General features: G+C 31.2%; 2 pseudogenes; both read right to left on the bottom strand.

The window, feature by feature from the left end:
• Nucleotides 1-2,302: 2,302 nt before the first annotated feature.
• LOC118607079 lies at nucleotides 2,303-2,420 on the bottom strand (annotated as a pseudogene).
• A 3,636-nt stretch (nucleotides 2,421-6,056) lies between these two features.
• Nucleotides 6,057-6,175, bottom strand: LOC118607538 (annotated as a pseudogene).
• Nucleotides 6,176-15,550: the final 9,375 nt, after the last annotated feature.

The raw sequence follows: 15,550 nt of genomic DNA, 5'->3' as shown, positions 1-15,550 counted from the left end.
AGTTTTTCATTACATTAATCTCTATTTATTATAGTCCATATTCTATGTAGTATACTCAGGAGAAAGATATGTAGAGAAAATTCATAAGCAGTTAATAACAATAAAAGGTGAAAAAATTAAAAACAAATTAAATTTATTTAGAAATGTGTTTGGAACCACAGAAGTCATAAAATGTGGCCATCGTAAGGGGGGAGAGATATTACTATTGGATCTTAAAAAATGAGTTGAGATTTATAATGTAGATAATAGAAAAAGTTACGATTTCTATCACACATATTCGCAGCATCAAATTATATTTAAAATATTTGTTTTGAATAAATGTTTATGCAGAGTTTATTAAATCAGAATAAAAAAAGAAGAGAAAATTGGTAATATTGTTCCAGGGCTCTGAATTGGCTCGTTTTCAGATTTTAACTCAAGTTCTTTTTTTTTTTTGACACACCACGAGAATGTAATTAGATAGTTTAATCATGTATTTCCTACCTAAGGGATTTACAGTCAAGATTTTATTTTACTTTGAAACACCTTATTGAATGGTTTTCCCCTAAAACTCAATAAATTACATTTTAAATGATTGAATATTTGGAGCCTGTGTCTACACAATTATTTTCTTTGCCATTAAACATCACATTGCAAAATGTATTATGGTCATTGTTATTATTGTCACAGCATTTAGTAGATTGATTATAAAAATGGTACCAATTCTCCATCAACTGTGGTATCCAAGGCACTGGTCTTATATATTTGCAGTTCCTTTCATTAAGATGGAATCTGATTCCACAGCGTTTGGATTTAGACTAGACTTGTGACTTGGTGTGGTCAATAGAATGTGAAACTTATGCAGGACAGAGCAAATTTCCCTGAGTGGATGGGAGGAGACCAAGCCCTGCACCGAGAAAAGAAGGTTGTCCTTTGGCAGAGACTATAGAAAGAATTGAACACACATGGCAAAGTTAGAGTCAAAAGGAAAGTTTATTAGAAAAGGAATCAACACTCCACAGAAAGAGAGTGGTCTTCTCTCAGAGACAGAGATTGAGAGGGACCAAGAGAGACATAGAAAGACAGTGAGTAGGGGCCAGTGAGAGGGACAGAGTAAAGGCACCGAGAGGCACCCTGAGTGTTCAGGGAATTCAGTTTATATATCATTCTTTAGTTCCTGTAAGTTATAGTTTAAAACACCATTAACCCCTTTCCTTTGATATGGGCATACAGTGAGGAAGGGGAAGAGTATATAGCATGAAAAGGTAAGAAATGTGTAGAGCGAAAGGCCTGCTGGCAGTTCTCACCCTTTAATCCATAGGTTCCTGTTTCCCCTTCACAAGTGCGGGGAATGGGTGGTTAGCAATATCAGCAGAAATGTTCCTTAGTTCTGCAGGTGTCGTCCTGGCCTGGCTGCAGGGTTGATGAGCATATTAGTCTCCGAATGTAGCTTGATTTAACATCTTAATTCTCTTGTCTCCCTACATTATGACAGATGACAATCTGCCAGTTTCAAAGGTCTTAACAGGCATCATGTGCTTGTGCTTTCTCTCTTGTACCTCCGCTTTACCATGATTATGTATCTAAAGTAGACTATGAAGAAATCTTAGCTGGGCTGCCAGAGAATTAAAAATTTGAGTAAATCCAACAAACCTCCAAATAAGTGCACCACCAAGATCAGCAGAATGACCTCAAAGAACTTCTGGCTGCATGAGTTAGGTAGTTAGTCAGGCATGAGGGACAGGAGCGAAGGCCCAGCTCTGTAATCACAGAAACCTTCCTTGAAAACCTTCCTTAAGGATGTCCCAGAAACACCTCCCTTTTAGGGTTATAAATTACCCCCAAACCCCAGAGCAAAAAAGGCCATAAAGCTGCTGGCTAAAGTATCTATAGCGGCATGCATAGAAAGTACTGCCCATAACTTCAGCCACATTATACCATCATTATAATATCATGACTATGCCTGGAAGTTCGTGAATCTAATTATAACAGACTGAATTCTGGGTAAGCACATGTGTAGTAGGCAAAGTTGTATACCAGCTGTCAGTCAAAGTCACCTCAAGTATGGATCATCTAGGACCTCCCATCGTGGCCCAAATATAAAGAGATCTTCCCATTTCTGCCCAGTTACAGCTCTCCTGGCTGGAAACCCATTCCTCCCTTCAGGGCGTACTTTCTTATCTCTTCACCTCCTAAGTTCCACAGGGCTTTCCCTCGCATGGCTCGTCTCCTTCCAAAATGTACTTTCAATAAATCTTACATTTTTTCCTAAATCTCGCCAACTTGTAATTTTGTTTTTTTTGTTTGTTTGTTTTTGTTTTAATGCTTACAGCCCTTGGTATTCTGAGGTGGTCTCCCATCCAACTACTAACCAGGCCTGACCCTGCTTAGCTTCCGAGATCAGACGGATAGGGCACATTCAGGGTGGCATGGCCATAGACCAACCTGTAATTCTTTGCTGCTTCTGCAGGGAAGAACCGAGGAACAGCACACAATGCCACCATCCGCCATACTCTGCTGTCCACCTCCTTCTCCTCCCCCAGCGAGGGTGACATCAGATTTCACATCACCCCAGTGGTGACAGAAGCACTATTAGGCAGCCCAGATTGTTCTTGTGAACAATAATAAATGTTCAGTGTTTTAAATTGCTGAGTTAAGGTAGATGGCTATACAAGATTATTCCAGCAACAATGAATGATGCAGAAATGGACACTTAGAAATAGAATGGTGCCTTTAACAAAAAACCGAAGTATGTGAGTTTGGCTTTAGAATTGCTTTCTTCCCAGGAATAAAGAGAATTTTTGGTTTGGTTTGGTTTTCTTCCCAAGGTATAACTGGTCTTCACCTGTGCCCTGAAGTTGCCAGTTTGCTGCTGATCTTCTGGATTAAGGTGGTTTTGGTGGTTGTTTTTGTCTTCTGTAGGAAGCATAGGGAGAAGAGTCTGGGCAATGCTGAATGCCTTTCTTGTGGGGGCTGCTGTTCGCTTCCTCCAGAGCTGCTTCAGAAAGAGTCTCCTCTGTTCTCCACTCCAGCCTCCAATCATTCTCATGAGCCCGCGAAGAGGGCAAAAGAAACTAGTATATGGATTAGTTCTTCTATTCCTTTTTTTTGTAGCTCTAGGAGATTCTATACGCTCATACTAACCCACAGTCAGACCTTAGTAGCTGCTTAAAATAAAGTTTAGCTCAATTTTTTAACAAGTATTAATGCACCAGTGACTGCCTTGGCAGGCAATAGATTGAGTCACATTACTTCTTATAAATATCTATTTTTCCTTAGATTTCTAGTTAGTTGGTTGCCCATTGATCCCATCTCTCAGCTCTCATGAGTTCAAGATAATTTATTTTAGAAATTATCCAGCTTCTTGTTTTTTTCCTCCCAGCTTTATTGATGTATAATTGGCAAATTAAAATTACAAATATGCCATAAATCCTGCACCCAGCTTCCCTAATTGTCAATATTTTATGGTCCACTTGCTTATTTTTAATATTTGAAAACAGTATATACTAAAAGTGTACAACATGATGGCTTGCAATACACATATATATTGTTAAATGATTACTACAATTATGTTAATGAACGCATCCATCACCTGACATAATTACCTTTATTTAATGGAGTGAGAACACTCAAAATACACTCTTAGAAATTTCAAGTATACACAACAGCATTAACTACAATTACCATGCTGTACACTAGACACCTAGCACTTATAACTCAAAGTTTGTACCCTTTGACCAATATCTCCCCTGCCCTTCATGCCCTGGCAATCAACATTCTACTCTCTAGTTCCATGGATTCACCTTTTTTTAGATTCTGCATTGAGATGGTACAGTATGTGTCTTTCCATGTCTGGCTTACTTTGCTTAACATAATATCCTCCAGGTTCATCCATGTTGTTGCAAATTACAGGATTTCCTTTAGTATTCTTTTAAGAATGGAAGTGCTGCCTCCAGATTTTTACATTCTAAGGAGAAGACTGGCAATTTTTTTTTTTAATGTTAAATCTCTTTTGCATTCCTGGAATGCACCTGACTCTAGATTTTATTATTTATTAATACTTTATTTAAAATTTTTTCAGCTTTCTTTAATAGACATTATTTTGTAATATTTTATTTCATAATGTACTTTTTAGATTTTGATATGAAGGTTTTGATAGCTTCATAGGGTAAAATAAGATGTGTTTTAACTTCTTGTTTTCTGGAATGTACATCAGAGAAGGTAATTTGTCCTTAGAAGAATGCCTGGAAAAATTCTTACACCTAAAAATTTGAACCAGTGAAGCCGTCTGAGTCAGATATTTCCCATGTGAAACTTTTGTTTAATAGGCATTTTAATATATATGATTTCTTTTTCTTTTTTATATCACTATTGTTCAATTCCACTTTTTAAGGAATCTGTACATTTATTTTATCTATCATTGTAGAACTATAACTTTTTATCTTCTTTAGCATCATAATTATCATAATGTATCCTTTTACATACTTATATAAATAACTCTAATTATCTGTTTTCTTACTAAAGTCTCTTTTGCATTATTGTATCAATGTTTAAAATAATTTTACCTTTTAGAAATGTTTTCTTGAAGATTTTTTCCTATTTAATTGAATTTTTGTCTTAACTGTGTATTAATAAATCCCTTCCCTCTTTATTTTGACTCTGGCTTGCTGTGCTTTTTTTTTTTTTTTTTTTTTTTAGCTCTGTGCAATAGAAATTTGTATCCTTAATTTTTAGCATTTTTTCTTTTTTAATATTGCTAAAGGGTGATTGTCCCACCCCAACTCATCTGTTGATGCTTTAGCCCCTTTGTGATGATATTTAGAGACTGGGTCTTGGGGAGGTAATTAGGTTTAAATAAGTTAATGAGTGTGGGGTCCTCATGATGGGATAATGCCCTTATAAGAGACATCAGAGACCTTGCTTCTCTTTTAAGAAGGCGGCCATCTTAAAGGCAAGAAGAGACCTCTCACAGGGCAACAAAGTCAGCCAACACCTTGATCTTGGACTTCCCAGCTTCTAGAACTGTGAGAAATAAGTTATTGTCATTAAAGCCACAAATCTATGGTATTTTGTTGGGACAGTCCAAGGTGACTATACTCTTGTCAATAAATTTAATTTTAAGCACTGCTTTAAGTACATTTGACAAGTATAGGTATGATACATCTTTATTGCCATTCATGAAAAAGTATTTTCTAGTTTCATTGATTTATTCTTTGGCCCATGTGTCACTTTGCAGAATATTTCTTAATGAATGTGGGTTTAATCTGTATTTACTTTAACTCTGTCAATCAAAAATTGTTTGAAGGTGTTTTTTCATGTGTATACATAGAAAAAATTGTGAAGTACCTATGCCGAATTGAATTGCATACTGTCTCTGTTCATATGCTGTGATGCTTTTAACTAAAGCCTACCATATCTAACATCAGCATATCTGCACCAGTTTTATTTTGGTTAGAGTTTGCACAGTGTAGCTTTTTCCACCCTTTCATCTTCAACTTTCATGTGTCCGGCATGCAGCAAATACATGGATTTTGGTCTTTTATCCAATCTGATAATTTTAGTCTTTTGCTTAAATATTTATTTTTATATTTTGCGTTATTACCTATATACTATCTACTATGAAACTGTTTATAATTGATCATTTTATATTTTGCGTTATTACCTATATACTATCTACTATGAAACTGTTTATAATTGATCATTTTATATTAAATTTTTTTTCTGTTTCTCCGAATTAAACTCTTGACTATTATATTATTTTTTGTCTATCAACTTGTAATTTCTTATTTTTAAAATAACTTTTGGAAGGATGCCTAGAATTTGCAACATTACAAAATTAACTTACTACATTTTAACAGAATTAATTATATTTTATCTTATTTTGTGTATGCCAAAGTCTTAATCCACTCAAATTTTATTTACCTCATCATTGGTATTACTATTCACATAAATTTTAATTCTGCATTATTTATTTTTAATAGAGTGGATATTCATTATTAATGTATAAATATTTATATACTGTGTTGCTTTTTATTTCATAGTATATTTTTCTATTTCTCTCTCAGATGTTTTTTAAATGCCTACAGCACCTGGTCTTCCAAGGTGGCCTCCCATCCAAGAACTAACCAGGCCTGACCCTGCTTAGCTTCCGAGATCAGATAGGATGGGGCTTGTTCAGAGTAGCATGGCCATAAATGGAAGATATTTTTCAAAGTGATTAAGAATAGAATTTCTTGTTGACCTTATTTTCAGCCCTTTAAAAATGTCTTTCCATTCTCTTCTGCTTTTTATCATTTCTGTTCAGAAAACAGTTTTCAGACTTACTATTGTTCTTTTGAAGATATAGTATAACGTGACTACTTTTTTTCACTTCATTTTTTTATATAGTTCTCTCAGATTCTGGTTTTCATTTGCTATGCTATATTGTATTCAGGTGTGGTGTACTATATATTTATCTTGTCTGGTCCTTCCAGAATTTCTGGAATCCTTGGGTTGATTTCTTTTCATCAGCTTTGTCTATTATAACATTGCTTTTACTTCATTTTCTTTTTCTTTTTCATCTTGAACTCAAATTACACATAGTGAGTATTTTTCCTTTGTTCTCCATGTCTTTTACTCTTCTTATACATTTTATTATTTTGGTTTCTTTGCTTTGATATGTATATTTACTATTGTCCTGTCTTCTATTTTACTAAACATGTCATTGAGTCTAATATATTTTTAAACCCATTCATTAAAAGTTTGTAGAAACAATGAAGACTGAAATTCCAGTGATGAGAAACCGCAGTGAGATGAGCTGCCAAGGGAGATTTTTGCTTTTCCTGGGGGCAAACACTGATTCTTGGCTTGCACTAAAGGCTAGAGATCCTTACTTTGCCCTATCCTACTACAGAAAAAAACACAGCATTATATCAATTTATTTTCTTAATGACTAACTCATAGATTTGTAAAATATGTTCCTTTAACATAACAGCTCTTTCTTAATTAGTAATAGTTTAATAATTTTTGGAATTCAATATTTACTCTGCTCAATTCTTGCTGGCCAATAAATTATCTCCAATATTAATATTAAAGTAAAACAATCAAACTTTAAAATGTTTATTCTACATTAGTCTTATGTCTACCTTTCTAAATTGTAAAAATCATGAATAAACTTTAAAATATTTTATTAACAGGATAATTTGCTTTCCTGTCATTAATGTATATGCCAAAAAAATTATAACTATAACTTTAAAATTCTCTATATAAAAATTTAAATCCTCAGGATAAATTGTGAATACATAAATCATTGCAGAGTTTAAATACTTAAAAACAGTTTTTAAACTAACATAAAACCTAGAAACAAGGGAAAGAAAATATTGGTCTACCTTGCATCAAAAACATGAAAATCTTTTGAGTAAAATTATTTACTTATGGGATACCATTACAGATGCTGTCTAGCTTTGAAATTTGTTGAAATTCATTCGTATGGTTAAGGATTATGGAGAAGCAATAAGTCTAAAATATAATCCAGCAAAGCAACATGGAATTTCAGCAAAATATAAAAGTCTGCTGCAATGGAGAGATATATCATTCAATAATAGACACAAACATATCCTTATGTAGTGGAAAATATATAAGACATTGGTTGAAAGTGTCAATCTCTCAGTATTTATCCAATATTATCTAATTAGGTGAATGATGTGCTGGTGAATATGAATGTCAAAGTGCAAAAGGGAAGCTGGGTTATTCTTTAGAGTGTACAATTTAGATATAAAGTAAATTTCTATTTGGCGATGGAAGGATATCTAACTTTGGGTGGTGAACACAGTGCAATACATATATGATATATTGTTGAATTGTACACTTGAAACTTACTGGATTTTATCAATCAATGTCATTCCAATAATTTTAATTGTAAAAGAAAAAAAAAGTAAATTCCTGACATTTTTTCATAAAGTTTTATTTTAATTAATCATGTGTCTTCCCTGATAACAATATTGAGAAAGGAATGTGATATATCAGAGATGTTTAACTTCACCTAAAATAAGGATTTTCTTTTAGTGTCACAAATTCTACTATATCATCCAATTTGTATAGAATTATTGGGAAAGTGCATAATGACAAAAGATAACTATTATTCCAGTAAAACTTTAAAATTGTTTTTGTTTTATAATGTTTTCATGGGTTAACATTGTTAATTGCTTACATATAAGCATATGTAGAACATATTCAGTGTAAAAGGCATGTTTATGTATCTTTATTGGTTGGAATAAGTGATCAATAAAATATATAAGGATATTTATTACCTAGAAAATGCAGTAAATTGCAGAATTAGGCTCAGTTCCATAAATTCCTAAATTGTATATATAAAAGGTAATTGTACATGCTAAGATAGTACATAAAATTTTGAATTATAATACTTATATAAGGATTAAAAACAACCACTTTTAAAATGACTACTGGAACATTATGAGGAAATCTATTCCAACTAAAATTAAAATTTAAAGATATACATTTTTTGTAATTTGAGTTCATTTAGTCTTTTATGTTTAGGTTGTAATGAATATAACTTTTTTTGGTATTAGAAAAACTCATTGACAATGTATAATTTAAATAGAGTAGAAGCAGGGTTTTTGTAAATAAGATTATTTGTTGGATATTTTTTCTTTATTTTTTAATTAAATTTATTGAGGTGGCATTGGTTTATAAAATTATATATGTATTTTCTATGTCATATATCCATTGTAAGAAATAGAGAAAGAGCTCAGAGAGTGTATTGCCGCTATCAATAAGCCAAATCATTTTAGGAGTATTGAAACTCGGAAGCTGACAGGGTTCATGACTCCAGTGAGTTTTACATATTTGTTGCTCACTTGTTTTGCTTCCCAGGGCATTTCAGCAATGGTGAAAATGAAGTGGAGAAAACAGAACTTTGATAGAGGCATTAAGTCAGGACAACAATCCTGCTAAAGACAGAAAACACAGGTGAAGAAGGTCAAAAAGTAACATCTTCCAGTTATAAAATAAATATCATTAAAATTTAAAATTGTTCAATACAAGAAAAATATTATGCTGTATGGTGATGACTATTTTGTAATATATACAAATATCAAATCCCTATGCCATATACCTGAAACTAATATGTTATATGTCAATTGTACCTCAATAAAAATCATAACATAGAACTGATAAAAACACACATACTGATTTGCTAAACTAAAATTCAATAATTTTTTTTTCTTTGTTATATCAGCCATTATATCAAATTCAGGGAGCCATTTAACTTCTTTGAAGCTCAGCTTTCTCTTATTATGTTAAAAAAATATTAGCCTCCTTAAAATATTTTTGAACGTTTTATGCAATACTCTCAAATTAAAGTAGGTGCTTAATAACCATAGCTCATTTTTAAAAATAATTTTATTCCTGTTTTTATTCCTAAAGCATAGCAGCATTCATGTTTTAATCTGAAATTTAAGTACAGACCAAACAGTATTTTATATAAAGATGTTAATACTTTTATCCTTCTATCCTTAATATCTCTTATAAAAGTAAATAAAAACCTCTACATTTATTATCACTCTAGCACAGTGTTCAAAGAATGTTATACAAATAACAATATAGAACACAAATATTATGTAAACATTCACTGACTGTACTGAAATAATTACACTATAGGAAGATATATAAAACAGATAGGAAAAGCCTTATTTTATAATAGTTTAGCAGACAAAATTGCCATAACATAAATTGTCATAAAACACATCTATGCCTACTGTGTTTGTGTTTGTTATATATATGTATAAAATACACAGTATATACATTTTTAAAAATATATATTAATATGTTGGCTAAGTGGACAGCCAGAGGAGGGAGGGAGCAATTGGGAGGATCATTTTATGAACTATATAGATATCTAACCAATGTGCTGTATACGTGAAACTAATTAAAATAAAATTAACAAACAAAATTTTAAAAATTAAAAAATAATTTATATAGAAAATACATTTTGATTATTTAAACAAATTATTTGAAAGAAGGTACCATATACTTATTTAGTAGTCCTGGTTTTTTTTTCTGTTTCCAAACTAATTACTAAATTAACTAGATATCTATACTGTATCATTCATGACTTCCCATTTGTCTTCTAATTAAGAAATAAAGAGATTATTATGAATGCTTATTTTAGATTTTCCATAAATGTTATGCTGATCAATTTTCTTTCATATCTTTAGTTACAGCTCATTTTATCGTAAGGTTTTTATAATAATTAATTATCATAGGTTTCTTTTCTGAGCAGAAGATGCATGAATTAGCTGCAGTCTGTTTATTTTGCTTCCCAGTTAGCAATTACAATGACAAATTAAATTAAATTAAATTATATTTTTATAGGTTTTGAGGTAAAAATTAATGATAATTGCTAAAACTCCAGAGCAGGAATATTGGAAAAATAGTCAAATAAATTAACCTAAGACTAAGACTCATTAATCATATAAAATCATTGATGAAGAATTACTGATGAAAACTAAGCAGACTTTTCATCTATATTATTTCCATGTGAACTGTGCATATCTCTGAAAAAATACACTCTTAGCATTTAAATTTCCTTGGCATAAAATTTTTTTATTCTGTCGAGGAAGGAGATTTTACTATTTTTTTAAATTAAATATATTGGGGTGACATTGGTTAAAAAATTATATAGGCTTTAAGTGTAGAGTTCAATAATGCATTGAATTCTTTATATATATTGCATTGTGTGTTCACCATCCAAAGTTAGATTTTCTTCTGTCACCATATATTTGACCCTCTTTACCCTTTTAACAACATTTTCATATGGTATTCCTATGGCTTCTTTCAACCATGACCCTCTTAGAAATTCCAATGTGTAAATGGATGACTAAATGAATAATTTCTCTTTCTGTTATGATCTTTTGACCAGTCTACTTGTTCTACCACTGGCAAATTTATCTTAATGTAATGTTTTAAAACAAAAAAAAAATAAAATAATCAACTGGAAGCTTTTCATACATATTATATTATGTGTTATCTCTCCTTTAGGAAATTGGCAAATGCACAATTCCTAACATGCCCAAATCTCTAAAACACATGGAGTTTGGGTGAGTGTTTTTTTTTAAATCAATGATCATCATTTATATGACCTTATTAATTTTAAAATAGACATTAATTTAAAATGTTCAATGAACCTTTTCAGCAGTAGTTAAAATATTTAAATATGGTGATTAATATTATTTATTTGAAGTTTGCCTTCTATTGAAACTAGTGATATTAGTCAGTTATCTAAGTCGTTGTATTATTTTAAGCTCTGTAATTCATTATCAGTTTTTGCCCATAAACGGTATTAGATACCACACAAACTATTCAGCATAGGGTTACTATTTGGTGAATTGTATTACAGGCTGCATTTATTATCTATAGTTCTTGTCAGTGTAGTGGTAAATATATCTCACAGTTGGATACACAAAATTAAGTCATTTAATGGATTTGTAGTTCAGTTGATTGAGGTCCACAGGTCTCAGTGCACTCTGGAAGCCATTTTATTTCCTCTGTAATTGTCAGTCACTGTCATTTTCACTTGGCTGCTGTTCTGTGACTAGTCAGAATATAGAGCATTAAAATCGTATGAGAGTAGTGATAAAATGTTGTTTAATGGTACCTTTACACACACACACACACACAAACACACACACACACACACACACACACATAACAGAGAAGTTTCTTTAGATTATTTTTAAAGTCAACATGTTTTTCCTGATAGAATTTGGATGTATCTGCTTATACCAAGTATACAACTTCATGTTGCTTTCTATTTAATACACAAAATAGAACATCCAGATGCAGAAAAATAAAAAGCTTACGACAATGAAGCTAACTCTATCCAGCAAAAACTATTTGCTACTTTTATATATAAAGATACCTTAAAATAGTAATGGTCATTTTGAAGAAAAAATTCATCTACTTCCATTCTTTAAAAATGCACACACACACACACACACACAGCACACACTTAACACCCATTGTGCTTGTTAAAACACGATATGTGTGTGTATATATATATACATATACACACATACATATATGTGTATATATATATACACACACATATACATACACACACATACACAAACACACATATATTATATATGCATTTTACAAACCACATTATTTCAGAAAAGAGATCATATCTTAGGAAGGTTAAGTTTGACTCAAAATGATTTACTGTTAATAGTTCAGTGCTGTTAGGAGTTTGCCAGAATGCAAGGATTTGTTCTTTCTTTTTCAGTGCCAGCAGCTTTCTGATTCAAAAATCACAAACACAGCATTTTTTTTTTTTCACATTGACTCTGAGGACATTAGCGAACCTCAAATAAATAGCAACTCTATATTCCAGAGAAGTTCTGAACAGCAGGCTGAATTCCAGATGGAACTATCAAGTGGACACTGAAATAAAGTTTTAACAAGCACGATGGGCGTTAAGTGAGTAAACTTATCAAATATCTATCATGCTCAGAATCTTTTCTGTGGAAATGCCTGCGTTAAAATGAAATATATATATAAACATATGTGTCTATTTATACACATACTATATATGTGTAATGTGTATTTGTGTATATATACATACATACGTAGGTTGTCAACATTAGGTTTACATGTTTTCTTGATATTTTATAATGATGTTAATTTCATAATGACATAAGTGTAAAATTATAAGGGCACGTTTTTGGTAGTTATGAATCACATTTAAAAATAAGATATCAACTGTTTTCCTTATGAATCAATAGTTTGTAGAACCAGAGTTTTATCTTTTAATAATGGAGACTGGTTAAAAATATTACACAGAGAAAAAACTAAGGAAAAAAGTCATGAATGACATATACACACATATTTTGTTAAACTAACAATAAAAGGGATAATTTTTCTAGAATTTAGGAATGTTTTACCATAAATTCACATATGGAAAAGTGAGTAGGGAATGAGGTAAGCTTTTGAGGTCCTAACCCACAGACAGTTGCACAATGGTAGAGTTATATGTTCTAGTGTTTGGTTATTATATTCAATTCTGATGCCTTACTGTTTGGCTTATTAAATAACACCAATTCTCCTTGTGATTTCTTATTAATCAACGTGCTATGAGATGATTCCCTAGAATATGTTTATTTATAACAATATGTAAAAATCGAAGGATCTGGGAATTACCAACAAGGAATATCTACTTGAACAAGACATTTGTTGAAAAAAGAACATAAACAAGACCTAGAAGATATTCATAAGCAAGAAATCTGCAGCAGGAAGTGGTCAGGAAAGAATGTGCCATGTGGCATGAGTTGCAAGAAAAATGTAAGATTTGGGAGATCTGGACTAGGAAGATTAAGAATTGACGTTAGCCATATGAAAACAAGCAAAAATAGTTGTAGGAAACTAGCATAAGTGAGCATTGGTATTGGGTAACAATTATTCAATTATATGAACATTTAGAAGAAGAATTTCAGGTGACAGGACAAAAAAAAGCTACGTTTTTTGACAAAGTTCGGTACAGTGTCAAAGCAAACTTGGACACAGGTTGGACACAGGACTGATGCCTTAGTCCAGTTATGATAACTAGTCTCCACGATGAAATTAGAATGGGTTGGAGTACTCACATGGCGATTTAGCACCATGCAAATCTCTGTATGGGAAGAGGGCATGTGTAATATGAATAAATCGTTTGTTGAGGGTAAGGTAATCAGATACTTTGAAATAATATTTATGGAAAAATGTCATTAAAGGTGCAATAAAATGGATAGTTTTATCATCTGTTTAACTCAGGGCATGAAAAAATATTTGGATAAATTTAAACAAGTAACTTTTTCAGGGAACTGGTTACAAGAGACATTTTGGAATTTTGAAAAATATTTCAGCAGAACTAAAATACAGAATGAATGACTTAGACTTGAGCCACAATAAAAAATTAGGGAGGAATATGATGTTCCCTAAATATGGGCATGCTCATCTTTGAAGAGTAATTACAGATTCAAAATGCTTTGTGCTTCCTCTCTACAATTGAACTATTCTAATTTCATTAACAAGAAATTTTGAGTGTTTTTGGTGCTTAAGTCAAATCATTTTGAAAGAATAATATTCATACTTTTTGAAATAAATTTTAATATGTTTTAAACAGAAAGTGAGTTAAATTAAGTGTAAGGGTTTGAACTAACTACTATAAACCTCTCTGTATTGATCACAGTATATATATTTTAGATAAGCAATTGCTGTTAACTTCTAAAGCTCAGGTTCATGTTTGCCATTTGTTTTGTATTCTTCCATCTTATAGTTCTATCATGCACTTGCCAAAGTCAAATGATTTTTGTTCATACGATTTCATTTGTAAATTTTAAAATGACAATTAGCAATAGGAGCAATGTTTGTTCTAATGTTTTGGAGTACTTAACTGCTATTATATAATTACTTATATTTAGATTTCTGTGTCCATGAAGACATTTATGTAAGTCATGTTAAATAAACAAGTTTAAATGTAATAGAAAATTAAATATAATTTCCACATAGAAATTATAGAAATTATCTCTCAAGTCAAATAGAATCAAAGAGGTCGAACACCCAAACTTCTGAGGGTCGATAGTACATGTAAAAATCTAAAGAGATGTTATATGTAGAATGCAACATATAACAATAGATATATTTTGTAGAATAAAACAATATAAACACATAAATATGTATAAATGCAGAGTTACTATTAGCTTGTAGAATGTCCAGTACTTTCTAAAACATACATACTTTCACTTATAAAATATATTTTTTTAATTTTCTTACCTTGCTGGCTGACATATTTATTCTATTTAGTTAATTTTTTTATAATTTAAATGACACATTTTACTAATTAACTAATCAGTTTATTTATTTATTTATCTCCTTGCTGGTAAAGCATGTAAGAAATAGTTCAAATGATATGTACTGAACTTGAAATTAATATCTGACAAAAAATAGTTGTTATAAATACATTATTTACATAGTTTGCTAAAGCAAATGATTTGTATTTTTCTTCTAGTACTTTTTTTTAGAGTCCCAAAGTTATGTAAAAACAAAACAAAACATAAAAATGTTCATGGAAAAATGTTAACATACCAAAATAACAAAGGATATAGATCTTGAATATAGGGATCTACTAAGATTTCACTGTATTGTATGTAATAACTTAATATGCCTTGTAAAGTGTATTTGCATATGCTTAAAATGCAGTAATCAAATCATTTTTTAAAAAGGGAACAGGATTAGGTTAATACCATCTTTTTTGTGAAGCATATATGTTAAGAGGCTTAGATAAATTCTTCAGACAGACTGTCAAGACCAAAATATAATTAAGTGTTAGTATTTTAAAATATTTTTCTTTAAATTTTTGATCAATTCTGTATTTTATTGATAAGAAGCCAATAACAGATAAAGCCAGGAAAAGGATGTCAGAACAGATAAATATTTTTGCATCATTATCCCAGAGGAAAATAATCCACTACTTTAAGGGAAGTTAAGGACCAAGTAAAACAGAACCCTATGCTTTATAGCATTTACTTTCGGTACC

This window comes from Rousettus aegyptiacus, unplaced genomic scaffold, assembly GCF_014176215.1.
Source record: "Rousettus aegyptiacus isolate mRouAeg1 unplaced genomic scaffold, mRouAeg1.p scaffold_m13_p_8, whole genome shotgun sequence".
In the NCBI taxonomy this organism is placed as follows: domain Eukaryota; kingdom Metazoa; phylum Chordata; class Mammalia; order Chiroptera; family Pteropodidae; genus Rousettus; species Rousettus aegyptiacus.
This window is presented reverse-complemented; position numbering and strand designations above follow the sequence as displayed.